Source organism: Corvus cornix, chromosome 5 (assembly GCF_000738735.6).
Source record: "Corvus cornix cornix isolate S_Up_H32 chromosome 5, ASM73873v5, whole genome shotgun sequence".
Classification (NCBI taxonomy): Eukaryota; Metazoa; Chordata; class Aves; order Passeriformes; family Corvidae; genus Corvus; species Corvus cornix.
The window spans coordinates 85,239-112,720 of NC_046335.1; the positions used below are offsets into that span (position 1 = coordinate 85,239).

A 27,482-nucleotide genomic window follows, 5' to 3' on the forward strand; every position below is an offset into this window, starting at 1 on the left:
GTGCTCAGCATAGAGAGCTGAGGGAGAGGGATGAGGGCACATTTGGGGTGATGGGGTTCATCTTCCCAAGTCACTGTCATGTGCGCCAGAGGCTGGCTGTCTTGGGGATGGCTGAGCACCTGCCTGGTATGGGAAGTGGGGAATGAATTGCTTGGTTTGTTTTGTTTGTGTGCACAGCTTCTTCTTCATCTGTTAAACTGACTTTACCTCAACCCACCAGTTTTCATACTTTTGCTCTCCCAGTTCTCTGCCCACCCCACTGAGTGTGATCCAGCAGCATGGTGAGCCGAGCTGCCAGCTGGGGTGAGACCAGGGCACCTGAGGGGCCGGGGCTGCTGGTGGTGCTGGGCCACTGCAGAAGCTGATGGTGGCTCTTCCAGCCGCCTGCCCCAAGCCCCAGCCATGGCTGGCAGCAGCAGGCACAGCCCTGGGGCCCTCTGTCTCCAGCAGAGCCCCTGGCCCGTGTGCCTCCTCCGTGTGAGCCAGCACAGCCCACTCAGTGCTGGTGGTCAGCAGGAGGGGCTTGGGGCTGCTGAGCCCCCGGCCCAGCCTCGCTGCTCTGAGCATCAGCTCTCCACAGCACGCAGGGCAGCAGCCCAGCTCTGCCTGTCCAGCAGTGTAGTTGTACACGTTTTTCATTAAACCTATGTTAGACATGGAAAAAACTGCAAAAAGGAAGCTTGGTATTTCATGTGTGAGCTCCTTAATACATTTTGGTGTTTCTCATGTTTGGAGAAAAAAACAGGATTGGAAAAGCTGTCTTCTGTCGTTCTGCTGGAAATGTATTGAGGTTTTCTGAATCGACATGATAAATTTGCTTTAAAAAACTAGTCTAAAATCAGATGGAATGAACAGGATCTCTAGAAATGCTTTTCCAGTCAGAGGGGCAAGGCAAAAGGTTATTTCTTTTTCCTTCTTCTGTTTTTTGAGGAAGACAGTTAATTCACTGTTGTTGTTTCAGAGCCAGAGCTCTCCTTGCAGTGCTGCTCTTGGATGTGATCAGCAATACAATCCTGCCCTGGACTGTGCCAGGGACTCAAAAAGCTGTCTCAGACATGACAAGTGGTCATACATGAAGCAGATTTTTGGTTCTACTGACTGAGAACGTCTTATCCATGAGTATCTGTAGTTTTCCAGATGGTAAAAAGCTTTTCTGGAAGCAGGTCCTTTTGCTGTGCCGTTTGAAACTAGAGAAGGGAGTGATGAGAGGGAAAGCTAAATGGAGACAACAGCACCTATCTCTTCATTTTGTATGAGGTCGTTCCATTGGAATGAATGAAGATAAAAATCTACTTGAATATCAAAAAATGCATCTCTGAAACAGAGCTGTGCCCAGCTTTATTTAAGATTCCTCTGCACAGAAACCAGGTCTTCATCCCAAGGTGCTGTTGTGACGGACCAGAAGCTGTGATTATAGTGACTGCCAAATTGGGAATGGTGTCATGGGTGGGGAAAAGAGGTACGCTTGTTCCTCTAGTTTAAGAAAGGGTTGAAGTGAGACAGAAAAACAGGAATCTTGAGGTTAGTCCTTAGCAGTGTGCAAAGTCACAGGAGAAATTGGGAAGAAATAGCAGCTGGAGACAACTGGATAGGTAGTTTAGGAGTAAATTTAGGAGAAAATTTTAGGAGTAGGTAATTTAGGAGTCAAACAAATCGGGTTTCAGGGAGACAAATTGCAGCCAAGTTCCTCAGCCAGGAATATTTTCCTGTTGCCTGACTCCCAGGCAAGATTATCACAGACTGCCCACTCGGGCTGTGTGAGGCTGGCCAGGCTGAGCTGCACAGAGATTCTTGCACTGAGCTCTCATGTTTGCACCAGCAACCTGAGCTGTCTTGTACCCAGAAACCAGGAAAGCAGATTTCCAGGCCGGTGCCACACAACAGCTCCTGCACAGCTCAGCAGGAGGATGCTGAGTGCAGGTGGGAGCTGCTGTGGCAGGAGGTGCTGCCAGTGAGATATCTGCCATGGTGGTGCAGGGCTCACACTGGGCTGTGGGGCTCAGCAGGTGCAGAGCCTGAGGCAGGGGACCCCACTATGGTGGGGGCAATGGGTGAGGCATTTCTGAAGGGTATTACCCCCAATGCAGAGGGGAGCGTTCCCAGACCCGTCTTTGGCTTGGTGCACAAGGACAACTGCTGCTCCACACAGGTCCCTGAAAGGCTTGGTCACTGCCGTGTAAAAGATATTTTCTGGACATATAGTTCCCATTTCCTGGATATTTTCATGTGTCTATGCACACTGAATTCCTGTTCCATATTCCTATCTCCCTGACCTCCCAAGGGCACCGCCTCTTTGCAATCTCACTCCCTGAGGCTATAAAATAGTCGTGGTGGAGGTTTTGGGTGGTTTTTTTAGAACTCAGAGCATCAGATTAACTGATATTTACACATCTCCTGGAGAGCAGAGCCGGGCAGCCAGCAGCTGTGATGGGCAGGCAGGGAGTAGGACAAGGAGCAGAGGAGGGTGATGCTCAGAGAGAGGAGTGTGGTGGCACCTCCAGACCTCTGTGGGAGCCAGGCTTGAGCTGGTGCAGGCACCCATCCATGGGGACCAGACCGTGAGTGGGGGGGACAGGGTTGGCCACCTTCCTGAGGGTGCAGGGAGTGCGTGGCTCTTGGGCTCTGTGCCAGCACAGGAGCCCCACACCTTCCTGGGCAGCTCCAACACAAGGAGAAAAGCACCTGTTTTCCTGCGATTTTCAGCATTTCTCAACCTGTTCAGATGACCAAACCCTTTTGGCAGCCACATTTTTTCAAAACCATGTGGTAGCACCAGCCTTTATCCTTCACTGTCCTGTGTGAGCTCCAAGGACCAGCAGACACGTGGCTACTCAGGGCAGCAGCATGAGGGTGGGAAGAGAGGGGTTTGGTCTGGAGGTGGCAGCACGGTTCTCAGTATCCCCTGATCCCCTCCCGTTAACCCACAGACAATCCCAGCACATTAGGAAATGTTATTCAGGGCCTGAGGAACAGGAAAAGCAGGAAAACATTCCTCTTCAGGGGCTGGACTTAAAAAAAAAAAGAAAAAAACCCCCCGTGTTTGGAAGCTACAGTGGGAAACTGAAGTTCAGAAGTAAAACATGCATTTTTGTTGAGGACAGCAAGAGATTGAAGCAGCTTACCCGGGGAGACAGTTGAGTTTTGCCTATTGAAGTTGTTTTTCTTTAACCCAGCCTGGGTTCATTTCCAGAAGAACTTCAAACAGCAGCAAAAGCCAGGACCCTGTGGCTCTCGGTCTGTGCCCTGTGGCAGGTCAGACTGGCATGACGCACCTACCACTTCTCCTTAAGGAATGGCACCCCGCAGGACAGAGGATCCCGTCCTTGAGAGGTGACACTGGCAGGAGTTGCTGAGAGCTCCTGTTAGCAACAGGAGTAAGAGGGTAATTAGCAGTGACAGCTCCTGACCCAGGTCTCCCCGATCTCCCTGACTCCTGTAAAGAGAGTTATTAGTCAAATACAGCACCTTCTTGGGAAACAATTACCACTAATTACCATCAAGTCATAGCATCCCGAGATTTTAAACACAGTGTGGAAGTCTTGTGTGATTAGAGACCATCAGGCAACTCTCTAATGGGTTTCCATGCAGTATATTCCTGACAAGATGGTTCATGCCAAACAGGTGACTTTCACTGATGTTTAATCTGCACTTAACATTAATAAAAATAAAGCAGGCTGGCAGACTGAGACACTGCCGACAGCCCAAGCCCTCCTCATGCACCTCAAAAACCAGAATCAAAGGGAATACCTGGAACATTGTGAGTGTTCCTGTGACTCCCGATCAGATTTTTGGCTAACCCAGCCTGTAGCCCACCAGCCTGGTGTGTGCTGGGAGCAGCATCACTGGGTCAGAGCAAGAGCCCCATGGTGGCAGGAGGTGGACAGAAGGAGCTGAAGATCTGCAATGCAGCCACTGTTCCCCATCCCTGCAGCCAGCATCTCCACATATCACCTGTCAGAAAGCTCTATCAGAGTCTGCTGTCTCCTGGGAATAGAACAGACCAAGCTGGGAGGTGTAGAAGTCAGCTCATCCCAAAAGCCTTTGCAGTGGATCCCACAGCAGTGGGACTGCTGAGGCTTCCCTGCCTCCTTTTGTGCTGGAGGGGACGCCCACTCCATGATGGAGGAGGAGAAATGAACACTCACCCCTGGATTGGGATCTTCTTTGCTCATAGGTGTGTGATTCAGTTATGGCTTATACATTATGGACTCTCATTACTCAAGTAGTGAATAAGTGAATCCATGTGAATCCCTTGGGCAAAGGGGATCAAATCCTTGTTTGTTGTGCTTGGTTCTCTTATCTCCTAATGAGCTCATTAAAAAAACCTAATTTACAGAGCACTTTGTCCTGTACATTTGAGAGATCCAAACTACCATGACACCTCTCCTTTGGCTCTTCCTGCCAGCTGCCAGCTGTGAGGAAGTGTGTCCGTGGCCGGGCAGGACACCAGGGAGGGCCAGAGCAGTGGTGCCCTCCTGGGAGCCATGGCTGCAGAGCAGCAGGGGCTGTCTGTGCTGCAGAGCCTGTTGGGACAGTTGAGAAGGTTCCCACCTGCTTGGAGAGGTGTAGCAGCAATGCCAAGCCTGCAAAAACCAAAGGAGTGTGGGCACCAGGAGCAATGAAGTGATTTTTAGCATCTCTGTATGTCTGGAAAGGGTTAAATCCGAGTCAGGACCTTGAACCTCGTTTGTGTTACGAACATACACAAGACCCTGGTAGCGAATGCCCAGACCAGAGAGAGCAGATCCTGGGCTGGAAACACCGTGTCATGGCTGAACGGAGAAAGTCAGCACCTGGAAATTCCTGAGCCCCTGCCTTATTAGATTATCTTGCTGCTCTTCTTTTCTCCTCTGTAGGGTTCTTTATTCAGAATTTGCTCAAATATTTTCCTTCAGAAGATTTAATATCTCAAAGTGCAAATATCCAAACCCTGTATCATTTTGTAATTTCATACTCTGTGGTTCTTTCATATGCATATCAATCATTTGCCATCCTTTTGAAGGATGCAGCTTGAGTAATGGAAGTGAAAGAAAACCCATTCAATGTTGATTTTAATTGAACAAGCTCGGAAGCAGTGGGGATCCATGCCAGACGCCAGTTCGCTCTTTTTGAAGAGTTATTACTAGAATTCTTTTGCTTCTGTGTCTCTATTTTTTTTTTCCAATTAGCAGCTTCTCAAAAATATTAGTTATCTTATTATTTTCCTGGTTCTGCTTGTTTGGGATGCTTATGCATAATAATCACTAAATTCACTTTCTCCTCCTCTTCCAGTGGAATATTGTACTCCTTGGCTGGGGAGCAACACTCCAGCCTGCATTCCAGAGTAATTTTTGCAGTGAAAATTAACTCCTTTTTGGTGCAACCTTTTCATTGTGGTTATCGCAGTGGTGAGCTCCTGCATAGCCTACACTGCAACTGTAGAGACCGTAAATATTATAAATTGAAGACTGCAAACACTGTAAATAAAAGTTTGTTCTTTCTTCTGTGTACAAATGAGGTGTAGGGTAGCTCTTCATTCTCCCACCATGATGAGTTGAACATTAGCCCTCAGCATGTTGCTTGGATATAAGAGAGGAGATGGAACATCCAGAAGAATAATAGCTTGGATTACTGGACACTATCTTCCATGCAAAATTTGGCTTAAGGAAAAGACTTAAATCAGTAACTGGTAGAACAACAAATTCCCATCTATTATGGAAACGAGCTCTGCACATGGCTCTGAGGGAATTGGGGTAGGCTGGTGATGGAGATTTTTCTGTTTTCTACTGAGAAGTCATCTGAACAAAGAAGGAATAAACTGTGTAAGAAAGAAATGTGAATAAGGAAGAATTTTAAAAGACTGAGACCCAAAACTCCAATACGAAGAGAGTGCAAGTGTTAAGAGAGCATGTTATTAAAATTCCAGAAACAAGGAGGAGGAGACAGACAATGAAGCACGTCTTTGGCTTTAAACAGGCAGCAGGAGAGGTGCTGAGCCCTGGTGGCAAAGGATTAGGTGCTCGTGCTGTGTGTCAGGTGATGCCCATCCTATCTGCACAGCACCCAACACTTCTGTCTGCTGAAATCATGGAATCACAGCATCATTTAGATCAGAAAAACCCTCTGAGAGCATCAAGTCCAACCATTCCCCCAGTACTTTCAAGCTGTTCAACGATGTGTGATTGGAAGCTGCATTCAGGGATGGGCAATTATTGTTCTTCAACCCAGGAGGCTTAATGTCACCTTCAGAAAGAAATGTAGAGCTGTTTGCCCCTGAACCAGCTCACCAGACCACAGCACTGCAGTGCAGCCCTGGGCCCTTCCCTGGGATACATTTTGGCTTTGCCTTCCACGTCCAGCTGTGCTGGGCCCTGCAAGAACACAAGTATGTTTATAGAGACGGAAAGATGGGGCTGCCCATGGTGCCAGCAGCCCTCTCCTCATGTAAGCTCTGCCCCAGCTCCATCCCACACATCAGCACTGCCTGTCAGTTGCAGTGAGCCCCTGGCAGTCTCCGACTGCTCTGGCCTCTCCCTGCCTTGGGAACACCAGTCCCAGTTCCTGGAGGCGTCAATGACACCTGGCAGAAGGAAACGGCCTTTTGCAGGTAACAGGTTTTTTTGGACAGGCTGTTTTTCTAAATTATGACTGAGCTTAGTCTCTACTTTTTATTCACAGCCCTACAATATACCTGCTTCTTCCCGTTTCTTGTGTAGGGTCTCCATCTGTAATATTTCCTCCTACGCCTATTTCCAAATCAAACAAGCCATGCTCCAGGTGAGATCATGTGGCCCTGCCAGGCCACCATGGGGGTGAGAAAACCCATTGTGTGGGGTGCAAAGCTGGCTGAAGAGAGCCCTGATCTTGTGTGCTGGCTCCAGGGCAGGCAGAGCCTGCCCACGAGGTTTGGGGTGAGGCGGACAAGGCTCCTCATTAGCACAGCAAACTTTTCCCAGTTGTGCCTCCAGGTCTTCCCCAGACATAACTGGGCTCACACAATGCAGAATTGTGGCAGGTATGCGATCACCGCAGGACAGTCAGTGCTCATCTGTGTTCATCCTCCAGCTTGTGTCTGACACTTAATGCACTTCATAAATAAGCCAGGTACCAACAGCTGGAAGTCTTCATATAATCATGTAAGAAATTAAAAAAAACAAATCAGCACATGATTTTATTTCTCAAAGAACAAATTTGTTAAAAGGTTAAGCAAACAGACACTACAATTACTGTCATCAACACTTTTAATCTAAGCTATTTTTTGGTTAAAAATGCAAAAAAGGGTGCACTCCAGGTATAAAGTATTGCTTTACTTGGTTTGCTTCTACCAGATGAACTGAGTCTGTTTGAGGATAAGCCTGTCGCTGGCCCCCCACCCCCTGTGGAGGTTTTGAGTGATTCACTGGCAGTGCCAGTGGCAGGGTCCAGCAGGGTGGGGCTGGCACATAAAAACCAGGGCACCAATATGAACAGACTCTAGGGAGAAATGTCACACCAGTTCACCTTAAATAAAATCAGAAGGAGTGCTAAGGGACCTGTGTGCTCGGGCCAGGTTTAGCACCAGTTGCCCTGAGCCTCCCTGGCCAGCGAGGGCGAGAGCTGGGGACACCAGGACAGCTGAGGAAGGACCTCACCTGTGGCCTGGTGACAAGGAGGCAGAGGGCTCCAGAAGGAGCAGGATCGGTCCCTGCCATTTTTTGTACAATGCAACAGCTCCCCCATCTTACAGACTAAAGAACTTAAAATGAAAAACATCCCCAGGAAATGATCACTGCGTTAACTCCACATGCTTCCCTGGTTCTTCTGGAGGAGAGGCTGGCGTGCACTGGCACCTGAGGCGTTCTTGTCTCCAAGGTGCTCCAGGGACAAGAAACCTACTTCATGCAACGGGACATTTGACATTTCAGTGATTAGGGCAGTGAATTTCCTCCTTGTAAGGATGAATAAGCATTGCCGCTTCCAGATGCATTTTGATGAGGTACCAGAGTCTCTCTTAAGGAGTACCATGTACTGCCTCTTGACATGTTTTTCGCCAGGCTGTCAAAGCCTGCAGTGCCTGGAGCTGCTCCCCTGCACTGCTGCTGGTCTCCTTTAGGGTGTACACGCAGCACGCGGTACCAGCGTTCGGTGCCTGGCGAGGAAGGGCGCCTGTGCTGATGGAAAACTGTGCTCCGTGAGGAGTGACGTTATGCCTGAACAGTTCCTGCTCCAGTCCATGGTACAGCTACCACCACCGCACACACGGGCATCCCGCCCCTCCTGCTGCCCAAGCAGTCCAGCAGCAACTCCGGCCACAGCTCAAAGGATGGCTCCGGGCTGTGAGGTCGGGCTGGGAAGGAGGTCTGAAGGGATGAGGGACAGGCAGCCCCCTGTGGCACCGTGGGTGTGGGTGTTGGGGGCAGCAGGCTGGGGGAGCATGGCACCCTGTCGCCAGCAGCTGCAGCACAGTGGCACTGTGCCTAGGCCCCAGGTCCCTCCTTCCGGAGGTGACTAAGGGTTTGAAAGTGCATAAAAGAGCTCTGTGTGCTATTTGAACAAAGAACTCTCCTCAAGGTCTCCTTATTTCAGCCAAAAAAAGAAATGATGAAATAAATTTAAAATTATACCTGTGAGGGGAAAAAGATCTCAGTTTAAGGAGTTACCAGCTCTATTGGGAAAAAAGCATTTTAACACTGGTTGGTGAGACCAAGACAAAACCCCCAGCAAGAGCTTCTTCAGAAGGGTAAAGGGGGAGGTGACTGAGCCCCAGCAGGAGTGAGAGTCCCCAAGGCAGGGTGAATCCTGGCCACAGCTAGGTAGGAGCTCACCTGAGTAATCCTGAGCATCCTCAGTGCCAAGGCTGTGCAGGACAGTGCTGTCCATGAGGTACACTGCAAGGCATTGGGAATAACGATGCCAGGACACAGACCTGCCCCTCCCACAGCACTGAGGTTTGTCCCAAAACAGCTTGTCTCAGGGCATCGAAGGGAGCATTCAGGCACAGACACCCCCATAGCATCACTGGGGGCAGCCAGGAACACCCCAGGAAAGACCCCAGTGGAGGGGTGACCAAGAGGGAGGGGAACAGCTTCAGGGTAAGACCTGTACAGCATAGCAGCCACACACTGTCACTTAGGTCAAGGTCCAGGATCAGACAAGCGGTCTTTCCATCTCAGCCATCAGTGAGTGAACTTCCCCAGCACACCCCCAGTTCCCACAGTCCTAGAGGCCCCAGGGGGGAGCAGTTTTCCCACTGGGTACATAACTAGGGGGTGTTGCTGTCTCAGTCTTGTTGTCTCAGTCTCACGTCCAGGAGGGATTTCAGGGTGACAAAGAAGATGCAGCAGCCCTTGCTCAAACACCTGAGGCCGGACAGCACAGGACATTGCTTTAGCTGCAAGGTTGTGGAGCTCCTGGGCTGTGCTGTACTGGTACCAGTTCAGAGGGGTCCTGAACCAGCCCTCACAGTGTGTTTGGGCTGGATGGTGCAAACCAGTGCACCCCCCAGTACATACCAGGCTCTGAACACGAGCTTCCACTGAGTTTCCACTGAGCTTCTCCATGTTCCCATGGCCAGGGAAGCCATACCCCGATGTTTGCCTCCTCTCCCAATGACAGCCACACTGCTGGCATCACTGGCATGCCAGCCCCCCTGCTTCTGGGGCAGCAGAGAACTGACAGAGTGCAAATGCTTGAACCCGAAGCCCAAGACACTGGTGGATGTTAGCCAAGACCACAGATGTTTTACCAGGGAGCATCTTATTGTCTCTCTTCTTTCTCCACAGGGGAGCACACTGTGAACGCCAAATCAGGGCCGAGCATGACACTGCCTCCAGCTCCAAAGGAGATCAGCGCTAGGACTGAATGTGGGGCAGAGACCACCCCAGCAAAACCAGCCAACATGAGTTTTCCTTTGAGGGAGAGAACATTTAGACTAATTTCCTCCTGCCAGCCTCTCTCCCCCTGTAACAGCTCAAACCAGCTCCATGAAATAGCAGCTGGTACTTGGAGATAAACGCTAACTCAGGCCCAGCCTGGCAGCCCAGCCCTGGACAGATTCAGAGGCTGTCAGAAGGGCAGAGGATGACGTGGCTCTGCAGCTGTGTTGCTTGTGAGAGCAGGGTAACAGGCTGCTTTGGAGACCACTTCAAAGTTCTTAAGTCACACGGACAGCCCTGAGCCCAGGAATAGTGATGTGCTCCCTCTTCTCACCCTTACCGACGCCAGACGCTGCATCCCAAGGCACAAAAAACTTTGGCATGGCATCAGCAGAGAGGCATGAGGACTGTCACTGCATCTTCCCGTTTCTTGAATGGGGCTCCTACCACGTGCATCCCCAGCGAGAAGACGCCAGTGTATCCCCAGCAGCATTGCTCCCACTGCCTCCAAGCGTGCCGAGCAGTCCAGGGGTTTTCTCCTGCACCGTCAGCAGCGGTGGCCACGCGGGCTGGTCCAGCTGCAGAGAGTCCCAGGGCAGCCCCGGCGGAGTGGGCAACTGCCTCCCGTCCCAGCGGAGGGGTGTCGGGGGAGACGGGGCCATTGCCCAGTGGTGGCAGGGCACGTGCCTGCACATCCCTCCAGGTGCGGGGTCACTGGCCGCTTACGAGGTTCGTTAATTAGCTCCTCTTCCAGGCTCTCCAGGCAGTGCTCCTCTTCTTCGGGTCCTGTAACATCCGCGGCGTTTTCCCACAAAAGAGCATTAGAGAAGGGTGTCAGTGTTCCATAGCACGAAATGCACTCTCCTCCCTGTTAGAGATCCAGGAGACAGGTAACGATCGGAATCCCCAAAAGCGCTCCAATTTACTGCCCCCAAACATGACCCAACCTTTACTTCTTCTGCCAGGATCATCCCTCCTAGAAGTCCGGTGTTGCAGTCCCTGTCCTCGGACCGGCAGGGCGCGAGCAGGATGCGGACAGCTGCGTGCCCCGAGGGTGGACAGGAGCCCTCGCCAAGCCAGGCAGCGCGGAGCGGAGCTGCCGCCGCGCTCCCACCCCGCGTGGTCACTCCGCGCCGCGGGACGGTTCCGCCGGTGCATCTACCGGATCCATCGTCAGGTAACTCTCGCGCACCCCCCGCAGCCGCGCCGCCCCCGCCCGCCGCCCGCTCCGGACCCGGGGCCCCGGGCGGCGGCTGGGGAAGGGCTGTGGGGTGCCCCCGAGGACCGCGGCCGCTCTCGGTTCCCGTCGCCTCAGCCCGGCCCCGGCGTCGCGGGGGCAGGCGGAGGCGTGTCCGTATCCGTGCCGGTGCCTGGTCCCGCCCGGCGGCGCGCAGCCCTGAGGCCGGCGCGGCGGGGGCGGCCCGGCCGCACGTCTGCGCGGCGGCGGTCGGGCGGCTGCGGCTCAGCCGTGCGTGCGGCGGGGGCGGGGAGGGCCCGGCTGCTCCAGCCCGCCCCGGCGCGGCGCGGCGCGGGGGAGGCGGCGGCTGCTCCATGCGGCAGCGAGCGGCGCGGCTGCCCCGCGGCCGGGGCCGGGCGGAGGCCGGCGGCGCGGAGGATGGCGCAGCTGGCCGCCGCCGCGGAGGGCCGAGCGCGGGGCCGCCGCGCTCCCCGCTCTGCCCCCGCCGCAGCGCCCGCCGCCGCGGCTGCTCCGCTGAGCGCGCCCGGCGCGGAGCGGCGCGGAGCCACATGGCCCTGCCGGCGGCCGCCCCCGCGCTAGCGGCAACCCGCACCCGGGAGGCGACGGCCCCGGCGGCGGGGGCTGCCCGCGCCTCGGCCACGTCCGTCCGTCCGTCCGTCCGTCCGTCCAGTGCAGCGCCTGGCGCACAGGATTTCCGCAGCGGGGTGCGGAGCGGGCGGCGCTTTGGCGAGGATTAACCTGGCGCAGGTACACGACAAGGTCAGCGCCGGCGGGCGCGGAGCAGGGCGGGCTGCCCGGTGCGGGGCGATGCGGGCGGGCTAATGCAGGCGGGTTGTCCCGCGCCTCCCGCCCCGCCCGCGCGTGTGTGCATGTGCCGCCACCCGCCCGAGCCGCCGCGTGGGGCCGTCCCGGGCCGCCCTGCCCGCCCCGGCCGCGGGCAGCTCCGCCGCGGACCCGCGGTAGGATGCGGGGGTGAGCGCCGGCTCGGGGCGGAGCGGCGGGCAGCCCGCCTGCCGCCAGCGCCCGCAGCCCGCCGGGGCCGGCCGCGGCCGCACCCGCAGGGGACGCGCTCCGGCCGCCGCCCGTCCCCGGAGGCACCAGATAACGCGAGGGGAGTCGCGCCCGGCACATCTGCATTGCACCGCGGTACTGGCCCAGGGGACGGGGCGGGGGGGCGGGGGGCGGCCCGGCCGGTCCCGAACGTCCCGGTCAGGACGACCCTACGGCGCGGCGGGGGTGCCGGGTCGACGCCCTTCCCGGGAGGGCGGCGACCGGGGAGAGCGCGGAGCGGCGGGCGGGTGCCCCGCGGACGGGCCGGGCCGGGCCGGGCCGGGCCTGGCCGCGCTGCCGCCGCTGCCCGCGGGACGGCGCCGGCGGCCTCCCGCGCTGGGCTGGGCTGGGGATGCTGCGGGGCCGGGGATGCTGCCAGGCTGCGATGCTGCGGGGCCGCCCGTGCCGCGGCCGCCGCCCCCCCGCGCGCGGTGCCGCTGCCGCCGCCGCCCGGTTACCCGGCACCGCTGGCGCTGCGGCGCTGCCCGGGCGGGCGGAGGCGCCGCCGTGCGCGGAGCCATCCCGGGGCGCTCTCGCGGGGGGCTCAGGGGATGCGGGGCTCTGCCAGAGGACCCGGCAACCCCGCGGCTCCCCCTTCCCCAGTCCTCCCGCCCCGTCCCACCGCCCCTGGCCGCCACACACACACCGCTCTCCCCGCGGCTCTCTCCCTGGGGCTGCCGCGGTCCCCTGCGTCCCGGGATGCGGCTGCGCCCCCCTCTCCTCCGTCCCCCCGCCCCGTCGGTGGCGAACACCGCTGTGTGCGGGGAACGAATGTAGGACAGGACGGACCTTCCCCGCCGGAAGGTTCCCGTTGGGGAGATGGCAGAGCAGCGGCGGAGGAGCCGGCGGAGCCTCGCAGCCATGTTGGTGTCGGAGCATCAGCCCTCGCGGCTCCAGGAGCGGGTGTTGGAGCGCACAGCCCTCCCGGCTCCAGGAGCCCAGCTGCGGCCGGCAGCGGGTGTGGGAACGGGCATATCTGGGCCAGGTGTACTGGGGAAGCCTCTTCCCGGGCTGGTCCTTCCCAGCATAGGCTGGGGAACACTGGCTCTGGGGTTCCTCCGCATCCTGGGACAGCAGCTCTTCCCTTCCTGCACTTTCGCCTCCTCCCTCCCAGTCTCCTGCATCTCCGGGGCACTCATTACGTTTTGTGTGTGGAGCAGAGGGATGTGTTGGTAGCTGTGGTCAACCTGTCCTCACCAGTCCTGGAATCCAGGGGTGGGACAGAGGTGCCCCCAGCCAAGCCCAGTCCTGTGTGGCCTTTGACTGACTGCCATGGAACTGGACAGGCTGGGAGTCCCTGCCCTTGACCATCATGCTGTCGTGCTGGTGATCCTCCCCACCCACACTTCCATTTCACATGTTCCTGTGTGACACGTGGTGTTGGCTTGTTCCTTCTGAGCATCCTCGGGTGAGCGCTGGGTGTGCGGGGCTGCTCAGGCCAGCACAGCCGGACAGCACACTGGCAAGGCGAAATGAATCTGTCCTGGACTTGAAGCCTAATTGGTTCCAGCTGTGCACCTGCAGATGGAGGGGCCTGGGCTGGCTCTGGCAGCACTGACCCTGGCCATGGCTGTATCCAGGAGCACGGGGCAGTGCTGCCCAAATGGACTGCGTATGCTGGCACTGGTCTGTCCTGCTGTGGTGGGACTGCATCCTAGCTGGCTGGACCTGGGTGCTCAGGGCTGCGTGTGCTGCTGCAAGGACTCTGACTGGGCACCCTGGATCTGTGTACAGGCCACACCTTGGACCCGGCCCGTGGACTCTGTGGTATTGCTACAGTCAGTCCTGGCAGGCAGAGGTGTGCCAGGCCTGACAATTCCACTGCTGGCCTGGGAGTCAGGTTTGATTTTGCACAAGCAGCCGTACCAGAGACTGAGTGTTCTCAGTGCCCAACACCTTCCCAATCCACGTTGCTAAATATATACTGCACTCAAGGGATTATGCATTTGTTTAAATGCATAATAAATGTGTTTAAATGCATAAGATTGGATCATAATGCACACCAGAGCTCGCCAGTTTGGCCTCCAGTTACAAGCCTCTCTAAGATACATCTCCTGGCATATTACCTCATCTTTCTGCTTTCAGAAAGAGCAGTTCCTGGTTTTATCATGGCAGGGCAGTCAGTGGAAGCAAATCCTGGATATCTCAGGTGCCCAGTGCAAGTTAAAGCTGAACTAGTTCACCTCCTCACCAAACACTTCCATCTGCAGGAGGGAACTTGAGATTGTCCCATTCCACCAAACACATGCAGATGTGGGAGTGGGCTCCAGATTGTCCTATCCCAGGGAGATCCCGTGGGCTGAGCGCTCATGTCATGCTTACGACCGAGAGAAGTTGCGCTTGACTGCAGTACTGCTCAGGATGGTGTCTCAGGGGCTTGGTTTGAATTTTTCATGCAGCTCTGTTGTCTGGAGAGGCTCCTGTTGGCCGTTGAAGGTGTGAGTGGGGCTGGGGGAAGGAGGATGAGAGGTGTCTGCCCAGCCCAAGATCTGGGCTGGCTGGGAATGTGGGGAACCCGAGAAGAGATGTGGCTGAGCAGCATGGCAAGAAAAAACAGATCTTCCCCAATTTTTTGAGAAAGATTAGAGGGGACACGAAGGCAGGTGCATCAGGAAGGATGGCCTTGCCGTACAGGGTGCCTATCTTGGGAAGTTGGAGCATCCTGAGGTGCCTGCAGGGCTTGTCCCTCTGCTGGGGCACGTGGAGATAGTTCAGAGGCTAGAGAGCTAATGGCTTTCCATTGCTAATCGATACAGCCTGTGCTTTCAGATGTGGTAACGGGCTCGGTTTTATAGAGCAATCTTTGCATATTCCCTGCACAAGCAGCTGGGCTGGAGCACTGCTCTAATGGCCCTGCTATTAGCGGGCTCAGAACCTGAGCCAGACTGAAAAGGCTGTGTAAGTGCTGCTCAAGCGTTTTGGGCCAGGCATATTCCATGCATTAGGGAAGATTTGTACTCCTTGGACCAGACATCACTGAGTGTTGTCTATTTATACACATCTAAATATATCCTCTGCAGTCTTCAGACTTTTCTAGCTAGTAGTAAAATTACTTTTCAATATCATGCTACTAAAACATGCTTGCTGACACTATCCGATGAGGTTTGTGCTAAGAGAGGCTTATGTATGTGTGTTTGTTTTAAATAAAAACTGCTCTTGAGGTAGTTACCTAAAATGCTTTGGAAACAAAAGCTTGTTGTCTGCGTGGCTGGGTAGCAGAGAGAAATGTGGTCAAACAGAAGCAGCAGTGGAGACATGCTCAGGCCTGGAAAACCAAATCCAAACCTTATCCAAAGTATAAGGTTTTGTTGCTGAAGAGTGAACCATTCTTTCTAGAAATATGTATCAAATAATCATGCACTTTGCAGCAAAATAGAAACATTTGCTTCAAATTAGTCAGATACACCTTCTGGTACTCTGGAGTTTGAGATGTCATTTTGAGAACAAAATGACAAATCTTGAAGAAGTAACTTAGGTTATGGAATTCCTTTGCAGTGCCCAGATCCAGGCTGTCGAGGGTGTTCCCACACAGCCCTGCTGTGAGGGTGGTCTGTGTCCCTGTTTGCATTTCTCTGGAGCTGGTGTCGGTCTTAGTGGGGCTCCCGAGGAGGGGTGGAGGCCTCAGCTACATCCCCAAGTAATCCACAGGCTTGCTCCCTGCCTGGTGGTGGCAGCGATGGCTGGCTGAGTGCCTGCAGCCCAACATGGAATAGTGATGGCCATCATTTTGTTTTCTGTGACAGCTCTTAGGGTCAGTTCTTGGAGAGCTAAGAGGCTTCAGAGGAAGGGAAAGGGGTTGGTATTCATGGGGCAGCAGGTGAGGAGAGGAGAAGACAGACAGGGCTCTTGGAGGAGGCCCTGGCCCGGAGCCCCTCGAGCCAAAGACAGGTGCTGATCCCCTGGACCACCCCAGGTCCCTTGGCTGGGGCTCTGGGCTCCACGAGCAAGAGGTCTGTAGTGTGGTGAAATGTTGTGGTGCCAGGAGCTGTGTCCTGCCCATGACTGTGGGTACAGGTTTACCTGGCAGCTGCTTTAATTGCCTAATTGACCCATTATTTAGGTGTTTGAGCATGACTGTGGTGTCCAAGGGGCTCCCTGACCATGTGCCCCATCCCGCCTGGCTCGCCGGCCACTAAGGCACAGGCTGGGCACCCTGTGCCTGCTGCCTGAGCTGGGCAGCAGCTTTTGTTTTCATGGAATAAATAGCTCTACAAGTCATATTTGTTTTGAGCAGGCTGGGTAATGTAGAACGTGGTTTGTCAAGTGGCTAACTGAGATGGTAATGGGAGCCTTGGTGGGTGCCTCTAATTGTGTAGCACGTGGCCAGTGGGACCTCGGAGTACTTGAGCCAGTTCCTGATGCTGCAGAGCTCGTGTCCAAATACTGTGTTTTTGAGTTTGCTCTTGTAGATGAAGCTTCTCCCCAGGAACTGTCTCATGGCAAAACATTTCCATGAAAGCATATGATTAGGTAGCTTTGCTTTAAAGTGGAATATCTTTATTCCCTTGAAGTTTTTATTTAGGCTTCTCTGTCAAGATCATGTTGGAATTCTTTTGGATTGGAGATAGATAAAACTCTTCAGTTTTTGTTGCCTCAGCATTGTTTCATTGCCAGACAGCTGATAGTCCCTCCATGTTTATTTCCAATTATTTGTACTTCCTGGTCTCTGTAGTTGGCTATGGGGGATAGAGAAGCAGGAGCCCACCACAGAGAGCTGTGACAGCTCTGTGACTCCTGCAGCAGGACTCACCAGCTGTAGGGACAGCAGGTGTACAAGGAAAACATACAAGAAGGAAAAGGCGCACTGGAGAAAGGCACACTGAGAGGAATCCCCAGGATGTTCTTAGTCCCCTGCTGCTGCTGGTCCTGGGATTGGGATGGGATTGCTTTAACACCACTGAGGAGTCATGCAAAGACATTCTGCTGCACATGGGTGAGGTGGTAGTTCGCTGTGCTTAAGCCAGAGTTAAGAGTTTGCCTGGGATGTGAAGTCTCTGCCCCGGCACAGGAAGGCAGGTGCTGTCGGCAGTGCTGCTGGGGCTCTGGGAGCTGCGTCGTTCTTGTTTTCTCCAACGCACTTTTGAAACCCTTGATGTAAAGCTCCCTGATAGGGCTCGTGGGAGCGGGTCTGAGTAAGGCGAGCGGGATTTGTCGCCTTGTCAGCTGTGAGTCAGTAGTGCTGCCGGGTACGTGGCGTTTCACAGGGAGCCTTCTGCTGCCGCCTGTGATTCCATGAGGAGCCAGTGTTGCTGCGCTGTGCGTGCGGTGGGCAGGTTTGGTGTTACCGTGGGCAGGTTTGGTGTCGCTGTGCCGTGGGCAGGTTTGCTGTGCTCGTGGCTCCTCCTGACACGTCAGCCTTGTGTCTCATCTCTGCCGGTGCCCAGCTGCAGTGACGCTGCTTTTGGGGACCAGGCTCCAAACTGCAGTTCCCAAGAAGTGACTGCTGTTCTCCTGCTTCTGACCCTCAGCTTTTGCTGCAGCTGCCTTTGGGGACAGTCTGCTGTATCACAGGTGTGCAGGGAGGGCTCTGCACACCAGTAGTACCCTGGTCAGGAGAGCAGCATGGCCCTGAATGCCGTGGCTGAGCCTGGGCAGGCTGACACAGACAATTGATCCTCTTTCAGCTACAGTGTAAAGAACCAGGATAACAGCAGAAGCCCCAGTCTAGGCTCCAGTGGTGTCTGCCAGTGCCCAGTGGCAGGGTGTCCCAGCAGGCACTGTGCAAGGGTCCTTGGCATGGCCCGTGGTGGGTTGGAGATGTGTTCAAATGCCTCCAGGTGATGACCTGTCCTCATAATGTCATTTGTGGGTCTGGTAACATTCAGGTGCCATGTGCTGCACTGAGGACCAGGGCTGGGGGTGAACATGGAGGCAACCAGCCACCCTGGTGACATGTGACCTCAGAGGCTCAGCCAGCAGAGCACTTGCATGGGGTCTCCTCTGTGGGCTGGTCGTCGCCTGCTGCCCTGGCGTGTTGGGCTGCTGCAAACAGATGTATCCTGTTCCCCAAGTCCATGGCAAGGATTGCATTTAGTGACTGGAGGGTGCAGCTTCCTTTCTAGTACTCCATGTTCCTTGCAGATGAGCCCCCTGCTCATCTGCAGCTTGACCCCACAGATGTCCCACATACACCTCCCCTCTCTGCATTCCCACATTGGCAAGCAACGAGGACCCCTCCATCGAGGTCTAGTGTTCTGATGTGGTTGAAATGAGAGGTTGCCTCCCCAGGGGCTGGCATTCCTGTTGTGTTCATTATTGCCCACTCCTGCCCTGAGCTGGACACTAACCTGTGTTATTTAAGAAGCATTCTGCCAACACGCAACTTCTGTGGATTGAAACAATCCCCTGTCCTTCCCTGATCTAGAAGGAAAACATGATAAACACCGTGGAAAAAGACACAGTAGGTCAAGATGGATGGTTGCAGCTGCTGCTAGTGCCAGATGAGGGTTGTGTTAATTTCTGAGGGAACAGACTAGGACAGTAGTTTTTAAATGAGCGTTCCTGGGTAGCCTTGTGCTGTGTATCCAAACGGGTAACAGCCGAGCTGCTCAGGTGAATGCCCTGTGACTGCGGCACCGCTCGGCCGCATGCCCGCAGCAGCTCTGTTCGGCACCGCGGCCCCTCCGTGCTCGCACTGGCTCTGCCAGGGCCTCCTGTGGTGTTGCCAACAGGTACAAAGGGCTGAGCTGAATAAGCTTCATTTCTTCTAAGAAGCCAATCAATGTACAGAGCGTGTGACTGCACTTAAATTCCATCTGGAAAGTTATAATAACAATAAATAAAGAACAGTAATGAGGACTGAAATTGTGTGGCCAGCAGGATGTGAGACTTGGAATGCTGGGGAGAGGCTGGACTTGCTCCTTGCCTTCTAGAATTTGGGTGTAAGTGAAATCAGATATCCGTATAGTTCCCCAATGGTCAATAATGCTTCCCTGGTTGGTGCTGGGGATGTGAAGAGAGGTGAAGGCTAAAGGAGGAGAGTGAAGGACAGCAGTACAGTTACCACGTAGGGATCAGAGAAGTCACTTGTACTCCGAGGGCACAGCATGGTGTTCCTGTGATGCCAGGCACAGAAAATCTAACCCAAGCATCTGGGGAGCAGCACTCATGTGCGATCCAGGTGTCCCTATGTGGTAGGAGCAGCGTAGAGCAGGTGGGGTCCCAGCCGCACTCCCATGCCCCATGCTCTGTTCCCTCCACGCCATCGGTGTGGCCAGCAGTGCTGTGTGCTCTGTGCCCTCCAGTGTGGCCAGTGTGTGTCCGTGCCCCGTTCCGTCCTTGCCCTTAGCGTGGCCAGCAGTGCAAGCTGGAGCAACAGTGTTGGTGTTTCAGATGCTAAAGTGGATTTTGCACAGCAGAGACTTGATCCTGAGCTGACATGTGTGTGCATGAGGTGGTATGGAGCAGGACACCTGCCTCCTGCAGAGTGTGGTTTCCCTGTACCAAGGCTTTTGAAGTGTGCTGAGTTTCACCGATACGGTTTTGCTTTACAGCTACAGTAGCAAGTTGTGTGAGGCAGAAGAAGGTGATTTCTACGGTGAGATGATGGATGAGGAGGACCCACATCCCCTCCCTGTGTGTCTGGGGAGTCAGGTGGACTGTGTTGGCAAGGCTGATGAATCAAGCGTGGACGAGGGGCTGGAGGCACTGGGGGGCTGCAGTGCTCACCTGCCCACGACGTTGTGCCTGGAAGGGGCCCTGGGTGCCCCTCTGGGGCAGTGGGGGGGTCACCCTGCACCCTGCACAGTGGGGTGGGCAGCAGCCTGGGAGGGATGGGGCCGCAGGGCTGGGGGGACTGGAAGGACAGGGTCTGACTGCCAGCTCCTGCTGGTGGAGGCAGCTCCACAGCCCTCAGGAGCAGTGCTGGCAGTACTGGTGCTGGGTGTGCTGGTGGTGTGGAGCAGAGCAGAATGCTGGCTCAGCTCCCTTTCCAGCTCAGCCCAGAGCTGACTGCTGGCATATGACACTCGTTATCTCTCCAGCTCAGAAACACAGTGCTCAGGGCATCCTGATGGATTTGTGACACTTCCCATTGGACTCTGTGCTCATAAACCTATTAAAGGATTACATCCTTGTAATGTGGAGAGTATTCTTTGTTTATTAAGTAATGCAGGTATAATTCAGTTAGTGACAGGCTGACCTGCTGATGTCAAATGTGGATGCCAGTCAGGTTGGTCTCAAGCTGCCCCCCAGATCGGAGCAGCAGGAGCTGAGGGGAGCAGCTGCCCCTCCTGTAGCTCCCCATGACCGACATGGTACTGTGAGAGTTTTTTATGGCTTTTACTGACGTGTTCCTTTACAGAGTCACAGAATCCCAGAATCATTTGGGTTGGAAAGGACCTTACAGCTCATTCCACCTCCTGCCATGGGCAGGGACACCTTCCACTGTCCCAGGCTGCTCCAAGTCCTGTCCAACCTGGCCTTGAACATTTCCAGGGTGGGGCAGCCACAGCTTCTCTGGGCAACCTGTGCCAGTGCCTCACCACTCTCATAGGGAAGAAGTTCTTCCGTAGAAATGAGATGGTTTGTTATTATGAGACGGTTTCAGGCTGGGCTGAGCGTTTACTGTTTGTCGTGGCTCAGAAAGCCCTGTGTCACCAAATAGTGTCCAAAGCATGATGTGCCTGCGGGCACAGCCTGTGCCCCCCATGCCTCCATGTGGGTGACTGTGTCCCCATCTCAGGCTCTGCCATGTGCTGCTCTGTGTTCCCGTAGCACTGCGCTCTGGGTGTGGGCACCGCTGCTGGAGCGCCGTGGTGTGGAGGGGGTGAAGCATCTGCTCCCTTTGGTGAGATCCTCAGCGCTGAGAGTCTTGTCCACAGGGAAACCCCTCTGCTCTGGGCCATGTGACAGCCCAGGGGAGGCAGAGGGCTGCAGGTGTTTTTCCCTCTGGAAAGGGGAGTTCAGGGGCCTGTGGGTGACTCATGGTGCCTTGGCATCAGGTCAAAGCACTGGCTGGGCACCAGGAGAAGCAGAAATGTAAAATACCCTGTACATCCGTAAGGCTTTGCAGGAGTGACTCTGGAGTAGAACAGGACTGGCTCAGCAGATCTGGAGAATAAATTAAAAGTTCAAATCTCAGTAAGGGGTGGTTTGCTGCTAGGTGACAGACAGTGCAATTCAGACAGCACAACACCAGTGCGTGGCTGGGACCAAGTGGGTGCAAAAGGTATTTCCAGACTGCCAGAACTTTCCAGAAAGACCAATATGTTTCAGTATCCTGAACAATAAATGCTGGTCAGAAGCCCGCTCTGGTTTTCCATGCAATCTCACGACAGAATTGCGCTTAGTTTGCAGCACAGATCAAGCAAAACTTTATGTGTTGAATGCAAATATAATGTGGAAAAGGGGGATCTGCACATATGTGGGCTAATAGAAGCACAAAAGCAGCTCGTGAAGCCTGGCAGTGCTGAAGGAACATGAGCACCTGACAGCAGAATTATCTCTGAGGACCACAGACTGACTTGTAAATTGTGGAATAAATTGCTCTTATTTTGTAGCATTTACTTGCTCAGCTACACTTCACAGGATTTTGCTTGTCTGGCAATTCCCATTTGTCAGGAGGAAACCCTGGATTGGTGGGGGCTGGCAGCTAGTGAGCTCTGAGCTGGGCAGAGGGTACGGCCCTGGCAGTGAACTCTTTCCCTGCCCAAAAAGTAACAGGTAGAGGGGCCAGGAGGGTGATCTTGGCAGCAGGGCAGAGAGGCTGAGGATGCTGCAGAGGGTGAGCTATCCTGATCCCCTCTGCCCTCTCCCACAGGGCAATGGAAGCCCCAGCCCTCAGCAGACCATTCCTGCCCTCACGGGCAGTGGCACAGGCAGCATGGGCTGCCTAAAGCGTGGTGCCTGCTGCAGCAGCCTTGTCCTCCTGGGGCTGCCGCCTGCCACTGCCTATCTGTGATACTGTGAAACCTCTCAGGTGCTGTTTCTGTCGGTGAAGCTTGAGCAGCTACTTCAAATCCTTCCAAAATGACAAGATTTTAATTGGTTTTCTTAGCAGACAGAAATGAAAGCTCAGGATTTCCATGCTCAGTCACAGCATGGCAGCTCTCTTGTCACGCTCGCGCTCACAGTGATACGCTCTGCTGACGTGTTTCCTGTTCCCGTCCTGGTGCGATGCAGTGCCTGACTTTCTGTTTACCTGTGCCCTGCTGCTGCTCCCAGGTCGTGGCACTCCAGCCCTTACGGGGGTTTGTGCACTGACGCAGTTGAGTCATGTGGCTGTGGGATGCAGTTCCAGTCCTTCGGAACGTCAGTTCGTGTCGATGCACAAACACTGTTTCCCATGAATTTAATTGCAGGTATGGCACTTCTGGGCATGCAGAAACAGCAGCCACTGCCGTGCTCCCTGTGCCCAACATCAAGATAACAGAGTATGAAGGAGTTCGTGGTAGTTGGAGGGGCTGGACCTGGGAGGGTACGGATTAGCAGTTAATGAAGGGGAAGGAGACAGCGGAGGGAAGTCCATTCCCAGCACATGAAGACAGTAATGGAAACAGCAACCTGCCCACATCTCTGGTGACTCAAAGCTGATGCAAATCCTTGCGAATGTTGGCTTCCTCTCTGCATGGTCTGTGGTGACCTATGCTCCTGGAGGGGAGGATCCCTGTGTCCTGGAGCTGTGGCAGGGCAGGGCTGAGCAGCAGGTTCAGGAGGATCTGGATGCGTGCTGATGGATAGTGCAGGCTCCCAGCAAACGGGGAGGAGGAGGCATTCATGGCCTTCCTTGCGTGCAGTGGTGCTGGGCTGCCTGCAGGAGGGGTATGCTGAGAGTGCCCGGGTGGGTGCAGTGCTGTCGGGACGATGCGCTGGTGTGTCCCTGTCCTGCCCGTGCTGGGCATGGAGTGAATCCCGCAAGGAACGCCCGTTTGTCGGTCTCATTGGTGCTGCAGAGGTGTCGATGCCTCTGTCACACACACAGGGCCCCTTTGTCACATTATATCCATGTATTCCCAAGTGTTATCACAGGGTACAGAGCTGATGCCTGGAGCCTTCTGCTATGGGTGTGGGCCAGGTTGCTGTTCGTCAGCCTTGGTTATGGGTGCACCAGGCTTCCAAACAGGATCACTTTGCGTTGCAAAAAGTTTGTTTCAGTATAATTCCAGCTGTGCCCTGGTGGGTGCATGTGTGGAATGCCCATGTGTGGTAAGGAAATTGCATGTAAAAATAGCTCTTACACTGGGAGGATGCAGTGAGGACAGTTGGATCTCATTTGGATGATGTGAAGGAAAGGCTGCCTGGGAGCGAGGAGATCCTGCTGCAGGAGATCCTTCTTTACGAGACCCTGCTCTGGGAGATCTGGGGCTTTGTTTGTTTTCTTCTGTGTGAGTCTAACTGACAGCACATAGCAAAGTAGCACATTCCCTAATTCACATGGGTGAAAGGGAGTGAGGCATTGACGTATCCCTTTCCAGTGGTGTGAGCTGTCCTGTGCTGGGGCTGTACAGAACTGCTGGATAGGAACCCATTGTCCCCATGTCATCCCTCACTGCCAGAGCCAGCAGAGGAGCCGTTCTTCTGCCTGGTACCATCCCAGTCCCCTGGAACAGGGAGTCAAAGATGTTGGCCTCCTTCCTCTCCCTCAGTTCAGAGTGGGATTTCATGTCTTAGAGGCTTCTCTCCTGAGACAAGGGTCTGAGTTTGCCTGGGCATTACTCCTGGCAGCTCTCCTGCGCTGCCTCTGACATAACCTGTTGGTGGCTGTGTTCCTCCCAGCATCTCCTGGGTGGTCCTGGTGGGGTTTTGGCAACCATGGACCTGCTGGTGATGCCTCCAGGTGCTTCCTCTGGTCACAGTCATTCTGAGAGTGGCAGTGTCATGCCAGGATGCTTTACTTTTGCAAATTTACTCTTGCGCCAAGCAACCTGGTCTAATGGAAAGTGTCTCTGCACATATCAGGGGATGGAGCTAGATGGTCTTCAAGGTCCCTCCCAACTCAAACCATTCTGGGATTCTGTGGTCTTTCAAAAGATCCACAAGTCCTGTTCATTGGAGGTGTGTAAGGTCACTGTGCCCACAGAATCAGTGGTGCTGGAGCTGCTGACTGATGAATGAACTTAAAAACGAGTCAGTCCTGTGAGCAGGATTGGAAGTGCTGCCCAGGGCATCATTCTGCTCTGCTCTGTCCCCTTGCTGGGACACTGAAGTAATTTAGTTTTCTCCAGCTCCCCCACCTCATTCTTAATTACAAAAGTGAGCAAGAGGACCAGACAGCAAAAGAGATAGGCAAGGAAGAGCTTAGATAGCAAAGCTGAGAATAAAAAAAAAGTATGGATTCCTTAAAGTAAGATTTTTTTGTCCAGTGAAAGGCTTTCTTATTAAAAGAAATTCAATTGGCATCAGATCTTCGCAGCAGAAATTAAGTGCTTGCAAAAGAATTTGTGTATCTCAAGAACCTCCAGTACAGCGGGAAGGGCGTGATACCTTTGCTTTTCTGTTGCTTTCTTTAGTATAAGAAAACTTGAATTAAAAAAACAGTGAAAAACTTAAAAACCAATCAGCAACAACACAACTGTTAAAATGTTGGCAAATGGCTGTGGTACTTGTCGAGCACTGGGACCTGCTACAATGTCCCCCCACACTGTACCAGGACCTGCCCCCTGTCCCCTCTGCTGCTCTGGAACCTGTCACCTGTCCCCATCCCTGGGGCCACTGGATCCATATTTTAGCTCAAGCCTCTGGGTGCTGCTTGAGCTGTAACCAAGGAGCAGCTGCCTCTGTATCAGGAAATAAGCAGAAAATTGTCAAGGTAAGCTTCCCTGCTAAAAAATGCCGTTTTTTGAAATACAAAGTGCTCTTCTCAAAATGTTTCACATTAGATGACTTTTCCTTATATTTAGGCCAGGTTTTGGCATGGCCTGCCTGGGGCAGGGGGCTTTGTGGGTCCCTGAGTGTGCAGTGCTGAGCCAGGCATCCTGAGCCTGCGGGGATGGGTGCATGGTTGTCTTGTGCCACCAGCGCTGTGGACACTGCTGGTGGTGCTGAGCCCCGGCAGCTTGGGGTGTTTGGGCTCCCCAGGAATAATTTTGAAGAAAAAGATGGATTCTTGATCCATTCAGAGTGAAACAAAAGTTAAAAAACTCGCAGTGAGATCACCCGCCATTACCTCTGTGTTTGTCTCTCACTTTCTCTCATCTCCTTGTGAAAATCCAAGGAGGGTCTGAGCAGCAGGAGTGGCTGTGGGAGATTTGGAGTGACTGGAAATGGTGTTTGGGTCTTGCTCCCTGTGCTCGTGGCACCTGGGACCCCGTTTTGCATTTTGAAGCTTGGAGCTCTCCCTTCTGTCCCCTCCCTCCTGTTCTGTCCCTTCCTGCCAGACCTGCTGGGGTCAGTGGGTGGGATGTGACAGGGACATGTCACACAGACACATGTTCCTGTGCTGTGGAGCCAGGAGATGAGCAGTGATGCATTTTTAAAGAGGGCAATGTGTGGAGGGCAAAATTTCTCTCTCTCTCTACTTTGATTTCTGGGCATAATTTGAAGATAACTCAATTAGCTGCAGTAAAGTCATGCTGATTTACTTGAGGTAAGAGTTTGAGGTTCTTTGTTTTGTTTCTACAAGCATTTCCCTGCACAATGCTGCTCTGCCTCCTCTTGTGAGAGGGGAACAGCGTAATTTTCCTGATATTAATTAAGATAAGAGAGAATTATACCAAAATGCATTCAATGGGAAATAAATAAATTTAAAACATGCCTGAACTCCAGATCACAGTCCCTGGCCTGGCTGCTGGCACAGCTCTGGCACCCCGAGCAGGGGCCTCTGTGGGGAGCAAGTGTGGGGGCGGAGTGGGGGGGTCAGGCTGCGATGCCACTTGGGATCCACCTGGACTTCGTTTGCCTTTGAAAATCGTGTGAGTGGGGAAGGCTCACACAGGGAGGGGATGCAGCAGAGTGCCTGTGCTGTGGCCACTGTGAGCTGTGTCTATGCTGGAGCTCCTGGAGTCCTGCTGTGCTGGCCCAGGGGCTGCACAGCTCAGGAGCCACGCAGGGCCCCGCTGTGCCCCTGCTCCCCTGTGTGAGCCACCGGCTCTCCCGGTGCAGGTGCACGTGGCCACGGCTGGCAGAGCCCTGTGCTTGTCCGAGTGTGGCACTGCATGGGCTCCATTTCCTCGTGGCTGGGAGCTCTGAGGAGGTGCTGTGTGCCGGGAGCGGGGGCTCCGGAGCGGGGCTGCTGCTGCTGCTGCTGCGCCACGGTGGTGCCACACAGGGAGCCCGCGTGACAAGGGGTGAAGGCGCTGACTCCGCAAGCTCCACTCCAGAACTGGGAGGGCTCGAGGAGGCTCGAGGTGTGTTGGAGCTGGCAGTGCCCAAGGATGAGCTCCGTATGCCGAATTCCCTTTTGCTAGAGAGTGAAGGATTCTGTTGTCCCGAGTGGGCACTGCAGGTTTCTGTGCAGTCCCAGCCAGTGCTGCTTACACCTGGTGGGACTCAGGAGCTGCCTCTTAAATCGGTTCAGAGCGCAGCGCTGCTCCTGTGAGCCGTGGTGAAGTGGTTTGGGTGTGTTGGTGTGGGAAAAGATTGTCAGGATCTCCCAAGATCTCTGCCTTCTCCAGGCCACGGTTGGAATGCAAAATGAAGACTCCTACAGCACGGCTGCAGGCATGTAGCGCAATGGGCAGAGCCTGGCTGTGCAGCTCCTGCACAGCTGGCCCACAGCTGGATTGTGGTGTGAACAGAGTGGTTGCAGGTGTGCATGCAACCCTTGCAAGGCATTGCTGTGGCCTCGGGGCAGATCAGCCTCAGCTGTACAGCTGGATTTGGGGTGTGGGTGGCCATCTGTTGGCATCCGTTTCTTGAGTTCTGTGAAAATCTTGCCATAGCAGCACGGTTGATCAAATTTTGAAGTAGCAATTAAAATCTAAATTTCTTTGCCAAAGCCTTAAGTATGTCTCTTATCTGAAATGCTCAGACTCTTTACTGAGTTAAGAACATTAGGACCAAGAGACCCATTAAATTTTCTGGCACAGAAGAAGGAGATAAATCCTGCAGACTAATGGGATAGCACGTGGAAGATCTGATGGTATCTGCTTCATGCACTGAGATGTAGAGGGGGAGAATGACCTTTCAGAATAATTTCCTGGGTTAGAAGTTTTGAAAGTGGCTAAGGATGTCTTTTCTTTTTCCAGAAATCTGTATAAAGTAGTTCTGATCTTGTCCAGCTGAAGGGAAACCTGTTTTATTTGCTTATATTACTTTTCCTGTCTTACAAGATGTTTGGTCCGTCTTTTGGAAGCAGAGGAAAGGACGCAGTGCCACTCTGTCAGCTCTTGCTTGAGCAGTTCACACCATCCTGGTTATCATGTTCGCAAACTTCTCAGAACTGTCATTCAGATGTAGGTGAGGTCACAAATGGTCATGGTTTGTTGCTGTTGTCCGCAGGGACAGTGAGAAAAACGACACAG

The 27,482-nt window shown here is 54.1% G+C and overlaps 1 protein-coding gene and 1 long non-coding RNA gene across 7 annotated transcripts in view; one reads left to right on the plus strand and one right to left on the minus strand.

Moving 5' to 3' along the window:
• Positions 1 to 1,308: 1,308 nt before the first annotated feature.
• On the minus strand, positions 1,309 to 11,236 carry LOC109146042. 4 transcript variants are annotated; one of them, XR_002047806.3, is made up of 3 exons: positions 8,784 to 11,236; positions 3,748 to 7,101; positions 1,309 to 3,359 (listed from the first exon to the last, which is right to left on the minus strand). It is a non-coding gene; the product is annotated as an uncharacterized LOC109146042 (long non-coding RNA). The 4 variants fall into 4 exon arrangements; XR_002047804.3 differs by having other exon boundaries at positions 1,309 to 3,433; XR_005602084.1 differs by having other exon boundaries at positions 1,309 to 3,984; positions 4,146 to 7,101; positions 8,784 to 11,235.
• Positions 11,237 to 11,601: 365 nt separating this feature from the next.
• LRFN5 (leucine rich repeat and fibronectin type III domain containing 5) overlaps positions 11,602 to 27,482 on the plus strand; it is a 39,038-nt gene continuing 23,157 nt past the window's right edge. The window contains exon 1 of one of the 3 annotated variants that reach the window (XM_039552779.1): positions 11,602 to 11,790. The gene's annotated coding sequence lies outside the window, so the exon portion shown is untranslated. The remainder of the gene's footprint in view (positions 11,791 to 27,482) is intronic. The other 2 variants (XM_039552778.1, XM_039552780.1) reach the window with 2 other exon arrangements.